Below are 14721 nucleotides of genomic sequence, written 5' to 3'. Positions count from 1 at the left end.
CAGCGGCAGGAATTACGGGTTTAATAGCACCCTGAATCTCTGCTGACAAAGTCCCTTCCCAAACCTCACTTGCCTCACACAACAGACTCTCAGCGATGTGGACTATTGTTCACAAAGCACGGTGGAGGCATCTTTCTGAACGACTCCAATACGTGAAGGGAATGGAGATTTTCCTTAGAGCGGGTTTCATAAATGTATGAGGTAGAATAAAAAGTTTTAAATCCGCATTTAGGAGCTTACTGAACGCATCTACGTGTAACTATGGATCGCACGAGCTGGGCAGAATGAACAGAGCTTTCTCTTTCTCCTCTGCTCCCTTAACCTCTCTCCCTTTCCTACACGGACGTCTTTAGAAAGACGCAGGCTTTTTCATTCAGGAGAATGGTCACTTTGGTAAGAAGAAGATCCAGCAATGGAAACACCGCTCTTCCCGGCGCTGTAACGCCTGTCTGTCTCCACTGGCCTCAGAGTGCTCCTTCCTCCCCACCGGCCAGGCCGCCCGCGGTCCCGGGCAGAGGCAGCAGGGCACAGGGCCTGCCGCGGGCCAGCGGGGCCCGGCCGTGGGCCGCCTCGGCCCGCCGTTCCTGCTCTTTCCGGCGCGTGGGGCGCATTCTTGAGAGCGGCCCCGTGGGGCTCCACCTCCGCTCCCCCGCAGAGACCCGAGCCTTCTCTCCCGGCGTCGGCTGGACATGCAGACGCCGCCTGTCTGCGGGGGCGCCGGTCTGTGGGGCTTCCAGGGCCTCCTTTACGACGCTGGGTCCTGCCTTCAGACGGTCAGGGCTGGTCCGTGAGAAGCGCGCCTTCCCGTTCTGAGACCAAGGGAGGCTCGCAGGGCAGCCCTCTCTGCTCGGCTAAGCCCTCCACCCCTCGGCTTCCCTTCATTCAGTATCCGATGCTGATCCCTATGTCCCCAAAGTCAAGCAGGACGTATGTCTAGTTCTCAGTGTGGTTCTCTTCAAAATCTCAGTTGGATAGAGGTAAAGAATCCGCCTGCCAATGCAGGAGACCCAGGCTTGATCCCTGGGTCGGGAAGATCCCCTGGAGAAGGGCACGGCTACCCACTCCATTGTTCTAGCCTGGAGAATCCCATGGACAGAGGAGCCTGGCGGGTTACAGTCCATGGGTTGCAGAGTCGGACACAACTGAATGACGAACACTGACACTGCCTAAGAAAGTAACACCGTGTTCATTTCTCCACCACGAGGTGCAATTCCGGAATACACAGCACAGCCGCTGCTCGGCGCAAACAGCACCGAATCCTGGCCCTGCTGCCCCTCCACGTGGCTGGCGGCTGGGTGACGGGCTGCTGCTGGCGGCACCCGAGTCCTAACCTCTTGGCAAACCCTGCGCAGCTGGTGGAACCTTGAATTAAACTGGGAGAGCATTTGTCTCCTCTTGTCCATTTCTGAGCTTTAGAAAACAACAGGAAGTAAGGGAAGGCAACAGAAGAAGTCCTATTAAATTTCATAAGCTTACATAGAAAAAAGGGCGCAAAGTGAATGCTGTAATTACGACTGGCCAATAGCTTATCTCTCTTTTCTCTGTGCTCCAGGGATGAGATCATACTGCAGTTTTCAGCTTAAAATTAATTCCATGAAAATCTACTTTATGAGAAGTTTTGAGAATTTTCTTGAATTACAATCCATAAATGAAAATGTGTGGAAACATGACTCAGAATAACTTGAACTCAGTACCTCAGTGATTATAACCTTATTTTAAATTGTTTAAAACATTCAAGCTAATCATTTAAATTATCTAAAATTCTTTGTGCTAAAATACCCAAATGTTTCAGAGGAAAGTAGGTTGGGGTGATAGTGTTTTATTTAAATTAAATACATAATTGCCAAAAGTATATTCTTTAAGGTTTGGGGAGCTTGGGTTAATTCAGTTTTCACTGCCTGCTTAAAATGGGGTATGTTCAAAGAATATAGAACTAGGTTGGATATTTGCTAAGCTGCCACTTATCTCTATTACCTTATGATTCTATCTTTGCTATTTTTAAATGACAATATCCAGGCTTAAAACGAATGTAAAAATGAGTATAAATGTAAAAAGGCACTCCTCTTCCCATCACAGTCTGATCTTGATACCACACCTCAAAGGGAACTATTGTGAACAGCTTAGTTCTTTAATCTACACACACACACAAACACACATACACAAACACACACACACGCAAACACACAAACATACACACACAAACAAATAAATATCCAGTGGCACACAAGCATACACAGTGCTTGCCTGCTTGCTTTTACCAAAAAAACACAAAAAGCAGGGGGCGCCTCTCAGCACAATTCTGTAACCAGCTTTCTGGTTTGTGTTGTCCCGTCACTTTCTTCTATACATCATGGCTCTCCTTTAGCAGAGGCATGCATGATCTGTATTTCTTTTTAAGGTGGTCAACACAGCTCATATTTACTAGGTCAATTCATTTAATCATCTAGTCTTGTTGGTCTTTCAGGCAGCTTTAGGGTTTTTGTTTTGTTTTTCCAAGGCTGCCATAATTATTAATGTGCCGTGCTGTGCTTAATTGCTCGGTCCTGTCTGACTCTTTGTGACTCCATGGACTGCACGAATCCTCATGTGCCCACCAGGCACCTCTGTCCATGGGATTCTCCAGGCAAAAGTACTGGATTAGGTTGCCATGCCCTCCTCCAGAGGATCTTCCCGACACAGAGCGCGAACCCAGGCCTCCTGCAATGCAGGTGGATTCCTTACCATCTGAGCCACAAGGGAAGCTCAAGAATACTGGAGAGGGTAGCCTGTCCCTTCTCCAGGGGATCTTCCTGACCCAGGAGTCCAACTAGGGTCTCCTGCATTGCAGGCTGATTCTTTACCAGGTGAGCTACCAGGGAAGCCCAAATGTCAATAATAAGACTTAAAAGTCTGTATGTGACATTTTCTTGTTCAGAGCTCCCATTACTCTTGCTTATATTTTAAAAAATAGAAAATGCAGACATTAAGACGAGTGATTAACTCAAGGGTGAGGACAGGGGGCTGCATGGGAGTGGGTTTTGATGTCTCTGACCATGATCAGGCAAGTGGAGTAAAATGAAACATAACTGAAACTCCTTCCCGGTGGGGCTAACAGTCTGCCCTTTGCTCAGACTTATCCAGAGATACTGCGTTGTAAGTACCAGATGGTCTATGATGCTGCGGCTTTATTTTATGATTTTCAAAGGTTGGAAAGAATCAGACACTCCAGGCTGCTTCTCTGCTGCGCATGAAAGACCCACAACCTTTCCACGGTCCTGGAGAGGGCCACCTGACCTTCAGTCCCTCTGAACGTCCTAGGGAGACCCCTGAGTCCTTGAGGGCAGGCCAGTGTGTCTTTCTATGTTCATTTGGGAAAATATGCTCTTTATTAATCCAGACACAGTGCTCAGGCAAATGGAATGAGCAAAAAGGGACCACCAGGTCCATTACAATCAGAATCTTCTGTGTATGTAGATAAGATAAAATGGATTACATTAACTGCATGTGTACATTAACTGTTCATTTTTCATACAGATAGTCCTGTTTAATAAGTAATGGCACCTTAGTCCATTAAGTTTCACGGCTTATACGTCCCTCCTCCCTCTGAATCTTGTTTAAAGAAAAAACATTTGGTTGGGTAATGTGCAGGATGTACCTTGGGGTACCAATTTATAGTACTCTCTTATCAGAAATTGCTTCCAAATGCCTCATATCCATATTTGAAATTCTGCAGGCAACAATTTCCTAAACCATGCTTGTGGTGCTCCATGGCAGATTACTTCAGTTGATGATGCAGTGGATCAGGTAGAGAGCGGACGGATACACACAGAGGAAAACCAAACAGAAACAAACGACTATCAATTTGGACAAGATTTCTTATTGCATAGAATTTAAAAATTTAACCATTTAACTAGTGTAGTAAAGCCAGGTTTTATTCATCAATATTATAATTCCTAGAATATTGGCTGGAGCTGTCATTTTTAAAATATATTATTTACATACATGTTATAAATGTCTTTGGGCTTTCTATCCCTTTTGTCTTTATTCCTGAAAACCCCTTTCATGGGTCTGTGTTTGGCTTATCATTTAGCTGTTAGTCCAGGTCACTTCCTCATGTTAGGCAAGACATTCCTGGGCCGATCGGCAAATGTAAAATATGGACTGTGTACATTCTAGCTTTGCATCCATGTTAAACATCCTGGCTATGACACTGTTCTAGGGTGATTTCTAGAATGACATTGTTCTTAGGACATACACACTGAAGGACTCATAAATGAGTAACACAAGTGAAGGATCAAGATGCCCAAAGCTCTTAATTGGGTCAGAACAACATATTATACAACAATTATACAGAAAATATGGCAAAGTGTTAGCAGTTGGTTAAACTGAAGGAGTCATGAGTCAACTATACTACTTTTGTAACATTTTCTAGATTTGATGTGTTTTCAAAATGAACAGTTGGAGAAAACAAAATAGCCTCCTTAGAGAAGATGTCTCTCCATTACTGAAGTCTCCACTGCCCCGTGCCGTCTATGCCATTATTCACATCACAGAACATTGACTTTACATCACTAGAATGCTTTACTTTTCAGTAACTCTGTCTGCCATCCTTCCAGACAGAATGCATGTAGGGCCTTCACATTCATCACCTCATTACACAGAACATTTCACAGAATGTTAAAAGAGGCTCAAAAAAATTTTTTTTTCTGAAAATATTTGTTGAAAATCTTAATTCATGGCAAATTCATATCAATTACCCGACATGTTTTCTGAGATTACTATCCTTCTCGTAGTTGCCAGATTCTTGGGAAATGCAAATCTTTTGATGTGAGCTAAAAGTGTAACGTCCACACACACACACAGCTAACCAACAAACGCGGCAGAGCACAGCGACTTGTACTTGGCCTGTTCATCCCATTCACTGGCATCACGGGCAAAAGTCAGGCGTGGATTGGCTACATTGCCTTTAACATTGGCACAAAAACCAGCATCTAGTAGTGCTGGCAGAGCCGTGAGGAGACTCAGCCCACGCCACTAAGGGCACACATGTGCGTGTGTGTGCTGCGTGCTCAGTCACCTCTGACCCTGCGATTCATGGACTGCAGCCCTCGGGGCTCCTCTCTCTGTAGGTTCCCCAGGCAAGAACACTGGAGTGCGCTGCCATTCCCTACTCCAAGGGATCTGCCCAACTCAGGGACTGAACTCACGTCTCTTGTGTCTCCTGCCTTGGCAGGCAGATCCTTGACAACCGGGCCACCTGGGAAGCCCCTATATGTGTAAATATACACATACTTTACTAAAAACTCCAGAAAAACGGCATGTAGTCACAAACATCTGTGCCCAAAACAGGCATCTGTACAAGACGCATCCTCTTTGCTGTGTCCATATTTGGAGACGCCCGGCAGCAGGCGGTCTGCCTATTCCTTTTACAGGAATTTCTGGTCAATGTCCAACCTGTTTCTTCCTGATCGTAACTGATTTTCCAGCATGGATTACAAAATTGCATCTGATTTCTGTTGGATTTTATTATTCAGAGGATTTTTGGAGTTCTAAACTTATGCTTTTCCTTTGGATGAGGAATAGGTATTTTTCACCAAGATAATAGATGCAAATGACATGGCTGATGCTAGTTATCAAGTCAAGTTTGCGTAGCACATGGGGTGCATGCTTTTATGCTTTGCGGTGTTTTGATTTTTGTTGGGCGAAACAGGCATCTGGCAGATCAGAGAGAACAATTCTAAAACGAAAAGGATCCCTCAGCCTACAAATAATGAGCTTCATGGGTGCAGCTCATTTTTTAGTTAATTGCCCTTAATTTATTCAGCTGAAATACCTTACAGTTTTCCGTGATTAAAGGGCACCATGTTTGACTTGTCATTGAATTAGTTTGATATTGATATAAATGAGCCGTAAGGTATCTCCATGATTGCTTCCTGAATAATATAAATGTGTTTTCTTTTGTTACTGGCTCAATAAAGAATGAGATATACCTGATCTGTGGGTTTTGAAGCAAATCTTCTGCAGTTTGAAAATGAAGGGAAGATGGACTTAATCAGCAAGGAATGTATTTCCACAAGAAATTAAAACGTCTGTCGGTAATGAAGCTTATTTACTGTGATGCAGAATGAATAATGGTACCAGTTTCCATTTCTGTCTTAAACCTGAAAGAAATAAATCTCCATCCAAAAAAAAAAAAAAAAGAGGAAAAAAGGAAAAAAACCATCTAGACAACAGTTGTCTCACCCCAACCCCTCTGTTGAACAGTGGTCTAATTTACAGTAGCACATTGATCGAATTTGCTCTTTGCCTCAAAACTGTGTGTTACAAACATATATAAAAAGTCAATTTATTATAGGATAATTTAAGAAAATAAAAAAAGAAAATCTACACATATGCTAGGCATGTCTCAGATAAAAATAGCTTATCTGTACTGCAACCCTCTGCACAAGTCACGTCGTAAGAAGCATCCAGCTAAGGGTTACGTGCCAGCAAGGCACACTGAAAGGAGAACAACTGGTAGCCTCTAAATGCTGATATGTTTTGCCCCTAAAACACCGAATGAAACTCTCCCATTTTCTTTCTTTGAAGGACTTTTCCATGTTTCTAGAAGATATTGTTCAGTTGCTAAGTCCTGTCTGACTCTTTGTGATCCCATGGATCGCAGCACACCAGGATCTGTCCTCCACTATCTCACAAAGTTTGCTCAAGTTCAAGTCAAAAAGATGAGCCATTTGAAAAATATACCTAGAATTTCAAACCTAACTACACAGATCTGAACCCCTTTATTCTATTAAGTCTCCTCCCCTTATTTCTGATTTCTGACCATGTCCTTACAGCTTTTAAATGATTGTGAAAATTTTAATTGTGTTTCCTGGTCCTTTTAACTTGCCTTGGTGCAAGGAATCTGAGACAGAGCTGTCCACCAGAAATAAAATGTGAGTCACACATGAAAGTATAGATTTTCTGGTAGCTACATTTTTTAAAGTAAAAAGAAGAAATTAATTTAATAGTATATTTTATCTAACACAAATGTGTCCCCAACATTTTCATTTCAACCTGTAATCAGCATAACAATTTTTTTCATAGTAAGTCTTTAAAATTGAGATATAGAATACTTATGCACACGTAGTGGACTGAAGGCTTTTGTCCTAAAATTCATATGCTGAGATCTGAAACCCCAGTGTGGTGATATGAGAAGGGGCCTATGGAAGGTGATTAGGTCATGAGGGTGGAGACCTCAGGAATGAGATCAGTGCCCTTATAAGAGACACCAAAGAGCTCTCTCACTGTCCACCCGCCAAGTGAGGAATACAAGGAGAAGGCAGCAGCGTGCAACCCAGATGAGGGCTCTTGGTCGACCCTGGCATGGTAGCACCCTGATTTCAGCTTCCAGAACAGAGAAATAAATCACTGTTGTTTATAAGCTACCTCGTCTATGGCACTTTTTTTTTTTTTTTTTTTTTAGCAGCCCCAGTGGACTAAAACAGAACATCTCAGCTCAGATAACCACATTTTAAGACTTCAAGAACCACACACGGCTTCTGGCTGCTGGATCAGAAACCACAATTCTAAGAGAAATATACAGAGTACTAGAAGTGATATCAATAAGCCTCGAGGCTTGCAGTTGCCCTCCGTCAACTGTCTCGAACAAGTTAACCAAGGCACTGAACCCAAGGGCTAAGGGTTTTAAATCTTTAAAATAAACAGGTCAGGGTAGATGGTCTTGAGTGTTTATTTTAACTCTAAGATGATGATACTGTTATCATATGAAGAAACTTTTGCTTTCTGGCTTCCCTGGGGTTGCTCTGAAAAACCATTATCCATGGTTAAGTAAATAACATTCCCGCTGAGGACCACTGTGGAGCAGCGACTCAGGCTTGTCCTGCGAGGAGCAGCTGGCTTGCAGATCAGAACCTGCAGCTTAGAAGGCCTGCTCTAGGGATTCTTTTGGTGAAGGCTCATATTTAAAATCACAGTCTTTAAAATTTGCCTTTTGCGTTTTAATAGTATCTTAATAAACATGAAATGCATCCTCCAAATACATTTAGGTTTCTCACTGTAGCTAGTTTCAAGTGCGTTGGTTGTTGACACCTGGAGTGTGTCTGTGGGGCTCACATGAGTGCTAAGTCACTTCAGTTGTGTCTGACTCTTTGCGACCCTATGGACCGTAGCCCGCCAGGCTCCTCTGTCCATGGGATTCTCCAGGCAAGAATACTGGAGTGGGTTGCCATTCCCTTCCCCAGGGAAATTTCCTAACTCATGGATTGAAGCTGGGTCTCCTGCATTGGCTGGTGGATTCTTCACCATCTGAGCCACCAGGGAAGCCCCATTTTAAGTGAGACCATCCCCCAAATACCCTCCATATTGCAAAATGCCAGTCATCTCCGTGTGGGTGTGCTGGATGCAGAAGCGTGCTGCGCTGACATAGGTCTTAACTACGCTGCATGGTCTTCATATGCGGGTGGTAAGTACATGACCTGCATCATTTCCTTTCATTCACAGTGAGGGAAGGGGTTCTGGAAAGATTTGCTGGTTTTCTCAAGATCGCCCAATTGTTTCCTAGTGAAGACAGAACTTGAATGGAGACTCTCCTCCTGATGGATGGAGGGTGTTCTTAGCCACCAAGTACTGCTCCCTAACTGTCCTTTTCTGCTCAGGTGAGCCACTCCTCCAGGTCAGTCTCAACCCTGGCTGTATATGAGAATCACAGGGGGCTTTTTATTTTATTTTTTTAACTTAAAAAATTGCTTTACAATGTTGTTAGTTTCTGCTGAACAACAACATGCATCGGCTATAAATACGCATCTACCTCCCACCTCTGAGCCTCCCTGCCACCCGCCACCCTCATCCCAGCCCAGCAGGCCATCACAGAGCACCGAGCTGATGCACAGGGGGAGTTCTAAACCTCCCGCTGTCCTCGCCCCACCCACAGCCCCAAAACCTACTAACTCAGAGTCTCTAAGCACCATCTGGTCTGGGGTGAGGCCTGCAGCTGGGTGTTATTTCAAAGGTTTCCCATAACTATTCTTTTCATCAAAAGCAGAAATGAGACCTTAGCCTAAGGAATAGTTACTACTATTTTACTCATTAAAATATAGGTCTGCACACACAAAGAGAAGTAGATGACTAAAACTGTGTGAATATGTGTGTGCCAAATGTGCTTTTTACTAAACATTTTCAGTATAAGGATGGCTTGTGCTTGTCTTTTAAAATTTCAGTTCGTGTTCCTTAAGCATTTGTTTGTACCATAGCCAAACACCTTCAGAGACCTGCTGGTAGCCCACTGTTTAATTCTCTTCTGATTTTTCCATCTCTTAAGCAAGTTCTCAGCTCTCACATCCCACTCTGAATTAGCCTGAAAACCGACTAACGTATCTTTTAAATTATGTATCATGTGTAAATATGTGAGCAAAATATATAAAATTTGTATTTTAAAATGATTTTTTGTATTTGTTTTTGTCACGTAAAGGGAAGCCCCGGTGGGGACCGAGCTCCTTCTGTCTTTCTGCTCATGCTTCTTGCCCTTACGCCCCGCACGATCACGCTCCCCTCCGGAGTTTTGCCGGAACTCCCGGGAGGAGCGCCTCCGAGGCTCGGGACCGGCCTGAGCGGCTCCTCCTCTCGGCTCGTGGGCCAGGCCCGGCACGGGCTCCCTCGGCTGGGAAAGGACGCTGGGGAAAGGGCCTCCTTGAAGCGGGGCGAGCTGGCTCCACGCCCACGCTCCAAAAAGTGAACGAGCAAGCCAACAGAATGCCCAGGCCGCCACCAAAAGCAGCGAAAACAGACCGAGTGCTGAGGCCGAAAGGGGGCCTCGGGAATGGGGCGCCCACAGAGGGGACGCCGTCCGCTCGCCGAGGCATCACGGCTTTCCGTCTCCGTGTTCCAGCGCAGCCTGTCGCTGTATGTTCATTCACTTACCTCCGTCTCGTGCTTATTGTCTACACTGCCCTTTGTTTCTGTAGGCTCAACGTTTGCTCTTCTCACCAAAGCCTCCCTGCCACCTACGTGCTGTTTGGCCAAGAAAGGTAACGAATCTTTGGTTACTGAAAGCTGAATGATGAGATTATGGAGTGAGGAGAAGTAAGGACAGGAGGGGCTCCTGTTTCCCTTATCTAACCGAGACCTACTCTTTTTAGTAAATTGATTTTTTTAAATCAAAATATCTTTAGTGTTTTAATACCACCACATTTTAAACAGTCTTTTGTTATGTTTGCTTTCAAAAAAAGTTTTGGCATAAATTACCAAACCCTGATCATAAGGAAGATCATAAGGAAGAGTCCATATACAATGCAGAACAATATATCATGAATTCCATACCACAGAGCAAAGTTTAATGCAATACATTAAATACAGATACAACACTGAAATGAAATTCACAGAAATGAAATTTACATAAATCAAAATATTAATCAGTCATATTGAAGCTAACTTTAAAATTGCTCCCTTAGACTGTTCTAGAAACTAGGAAATCTTGTATCAAAGTATATAATTTCATTTCACAAAAATCTAAACATGAAATCCTTTTTCTACACTGCCAGTGATATTGAGTCAGACTGGCTGAACCCCGCTGCGGGGTCTCCCCTTCTTTCCAAGCCCCACGTTCCCTCAGCTCTAATCTCTCGCTTGACCCTTTTCCCCAGATTGCAGGTCATCAGTTAATGCCTTAGAAATTGGCATGAATGGTGCATATGCAGACTCAGCAAAGAAAAAAAGATAGGCTTGGAAGAAAGAACAGAAAAGCATTATACTCTTGCTTCTTTGAAAGATGTGGTTTAGCTTACTTTGCAAAGAGTATTGAACAAATCATAGTACCACACTGTGTCTTTTAGCAGCAATTTTAGAAAGGTCCCTTTACCCTTCCTTCAATTATTAAACAGAGTGCTCTAGTTGAGAGGCCGCCAACTCTCACTTCCCATGCTATGCTGCTGCTAAGTCACTTCAGTCGTGTCTGACTCCGTGCGACCCCATAGACGGCAGCCCACCAGGCTCCCCCGTCCCTGGGACTCTCCAGGCAAGAACACTGGAGTGGGTTGCCATTTCCTTCTCCAATGCATGACATCCTCAATTTTTCCTTTGACCCTAAATGACCTTGGAGAAAGCAGATACCCACTCTGCGCATCAGTTGCATTCTTGTAAGGTGCCCTGCTGAAAGCTCGGAGTCCAGGTTCATGGTGACAGACAAACAAGATGTAGAGGGCATGGACATTGGTTGTTGGAAAACAGACACTCTTCTAATGAGATTATGTACTTCCCTTGTTTAAAATCTTCAAAGTCTTTCCATTACCCTCAAAATAGAACCGACTCTTGGCTCGCTGACGCCTCCTCATACCTCTGAACTCGCTGCATGGGTGTCTCAGTTCTCTGTACCCCACCCAGCCCAGCACGCTCCTCTTCTTATATCTCAGCAACTCCTCTTTATCACAGCACTTCTCTGTGTCTAGATGGCTTTACTGCCAAATTGTCCAGCAGCTAATTCTCAGCATCACCTCTCAACCCCCAAATCCTCTGTTAAGGGGCTTCCTATTTACTGCCTTGTCAAGACCCTCCCTAACCTCACATCCTCTTTTATACTCTTCATAGCACTGTGTGAGATGATTATGCTTGTTATAGGTGAGTATTCTGTGTTCTCTGCCTAACACGAAAGTTTCACAAGGGCATCACTGTCTACCGGGAACAGTACATTGTAAGTATTAAAGAAGAACTACAATGAATAAATAATGTTTGGTTAAAATGAATACATTTCAAATAGTCTAGTTCAACACACACATCCTCACTCAGCTTCAGAGAGCAGCTAGAGCATTCTGAACAGGGCCTGGATACTTTGCTGTAAATCCAACTTATATATACAATGCCTGAGACATACGTAACCCAGATGTCAGCTGTGACCTCATTCATCTATTCACTCTCCACGTGCAAAGTCCTAGGCTGGGCACAGAGACATGATGGTATGATCTTATTAAGATGGTCACGAGTCTTCCACCCCATAACTTACATGCATTGGAGACAGTCGGTGTTTCTCTGCAGCTTTGCGCTGAGTAAGGACCGAGGCAGAGTGACCCCTGGTTTTGAATTCCTTTCTCTGTGCACGTGTCATTTGTTGCCCGCAACCCGTCACCCAGCAGGCATTCACCTTCTTAATGCACGCACACAGAAGCTGCTGTGGGTCCAGCGTATTTGTGAGTGAAATAAACTGTCACATAACAGGGATGGGGTTGCTGGAAAGGAGAGGATTCTTTAGTAAAGCAAACACACAACACGTGAACACGCTTCTTCTCAGAACCACTTGACTCCAGCTTCCACTCTGCAGCTTCACACACCTTGTAACAGGCGATGCTTCACTCTTCCCTTCCCCCTTGGCCCTTCTTAACTCTCTCTTCTCCCCTTCTTGGAGATGCTCTCCATAATATTTTAATAAGGCTTATTGCTTGAGTTCTGTTGGCCAACATCTCAAAATTTCACCCAACAACCTATGTGCCTTTAAAAACACACACACACACACACAACTATACAACTAAAGCAATATCTTTCCTAAGATACACCAAATGCCCCTTTCTTACCATATTAGTATTTTTTTTTTCATCTTATTACACTCAGGTATATTGTCTGAGGCTTTCCAGGTGGCACAGTGGTTAAGGACCCACCTGCCAGTACAGGAGACATAAGAGACTCGGGTTCAAACCCTGGGCTGGGAAGATCCTCTGGAGTCCAGAATGGCAACTCCCTCCAGTATTCTTGCCTGGAAAACTCCAGGGACAGAGGAGCCTGGTGGGCTACAGTTCATGGGGTCACAAAGAGTCAGATATGACTAAGCCCACACATAAATACTGTCTGAAGAATGGTTAGGGAAAAGACCAATGGCTGGTAACCAGAATGTCAGGATATTAATTACACGCCTCATGATAATGTTTTATTCTGATAATAGCTGTTGAAACATAATAGAGATTTCCCTCACAGTCTGCTGGTTAAGACTTTGCCTTCCAACGCAGGGGGTATGGGTCTGATCTCTGATTGGGGAGCTAAGACCTCACATGCCTTAGCCAAAAAACCAACAGGTAAACCAGAAGCAACATTGTGACAAATTCAGAAAGACTTTAAAAACGGTCCACACCAAAACACCTTTAAAAGAAGCATAAAAATGAAAAAGTGTGTTTTCTGTATGCCAGTCATTGTTTTAGACACTTTGCATATGTTATCTTATCTCATTCCCATATTTGCCTTATATGGTAGGTTCCCAGGTGGGATCAGTGGCAAAGAATCCACCTGCCAATGTAGGAGGTGCAGGGAGCATGGGTTCGAGCTCTGGGTCAGGAAGATTCCCTGGAGCAGGAAATGGCAACCTGTTCCAGGATTCTTGCCTGGAAAATTCCATGGACAGAGGGGCCTGACGGGCTAAAGTCCATGGGATTGTGAAGAGTTGAACACAACTGAACACAACAACACTATCCCTGTTTTACGGATGAAAAAACTGAGGCAGGGATGGGTTAAATAATTTGCCCAAGATCACAGAGCCCTACAGACGTTACTCGACGTCGCAGCTCTGACCAGACTCACGAGGTCCAAGAGCAGGAGGGTCAGATGAAATGTCCTCCTTCCAAAGGAGCTGAAATTGTATTTGTGAGCACTGGTGCCTTCCCTGCAGAGACGGGAGTGACAAGAGAAGCCTGGGCACAGGATCTGATGGAAAGATTAAAGGTCACAATGTCCTTAACTTATTAAAATCAGAAGCCAGTGTTTACCACCGCTTAGTATGTGCCAGAGTCTGCTAAGCACTTGCAAAGCTTAATCATGTTTTAACCCCTCCAGTCTCCAAGGCAAGTATCATACATATATTTTAATATGCTTTCAAATAGCTTAAAACCCTTAGGTCACAAATCTGATGAGCAGAGGAACTGGGCTTCTGCTTCAGTGAGACTTTTCACCTGCTCCCCTGTCCTAGCCCGCTCCACGCTGGACTGTGTTTACCTGAGCGGGTAGGCCATCGGTCACTGTGCCGGCCCACGGCTCCCTCCCAAGCTCACACTCACACAACATACCTCTTCCCTTGGGTTACTGTCATAAACTGCACATGATGACATTTCTCCCCTATTCAAAAGAAACAAAGAAAGGATACTGATAAATCCGTCCTAACTGAGCAACCCTTTTCAATTTCCACTGCATTTCACAGTAACCAAATAACAACAAGCTCATGGAGGTAGGTAGGGTAACTTATGGAGACCTGGTTTTGCTCAGGATTTTTAAAATCACATTGTCTTGCATATTTACAGCAAATCTTTTCTATAAAAGGAATTTTTGAAATGCCATCTTGCTACACAAATCTGATATTCCGTGATTTCTTAAACACATGTTACAGTACTCCTATTTGGTGAGGGTACTGTTGAGGGTCTTTCAATTTATATCAGCTCGGGTGTGTTGGTTTCATGTGTTTATTTCCTCTGAGGGGCTTCATATATTCTCACCAGCCATGCTTCTGAAATAACTGAGAAGCAGCAGGTGGTCTAGGCAGTAAGCGATCCTTTAGAATACATAAATCTTTTGACTTGGTGGCTCCTTCAAGATACGTCACAGTAGCTACTTGAAAAATGCTTTCTTTTTGCCAAGTGATATCACAAAGGCTTGGGGTTGGAAAACCTGTGAGCCATCTGAGACGTTCGTCCCAGCTGAGAGACGGGTCTGTGAGACGCCTCCTATTCTGACCACCATCTGACGGCAACCCCAGGCCGTTATCTGTGTGGGAACTGGCCT

This window comes from Bubalus kerabau, chromosome 13, assembly GCF_029407905.1.
Source record: "Bubalus kerabau isolate K-KA32 ecotype Philippines breed swamp buffalo chromosome 13, PCC_UOA_SB_1v2, whole genome shotgun sequence".
NCBI lineage: Eukaryota > Metazoa > Chordata > Mammalia > Artiodactyla > Bovidae > Bubalus > Bubalus kerabau.
This window is presented reverse-complemented; position numbering follows the sequence as displayed.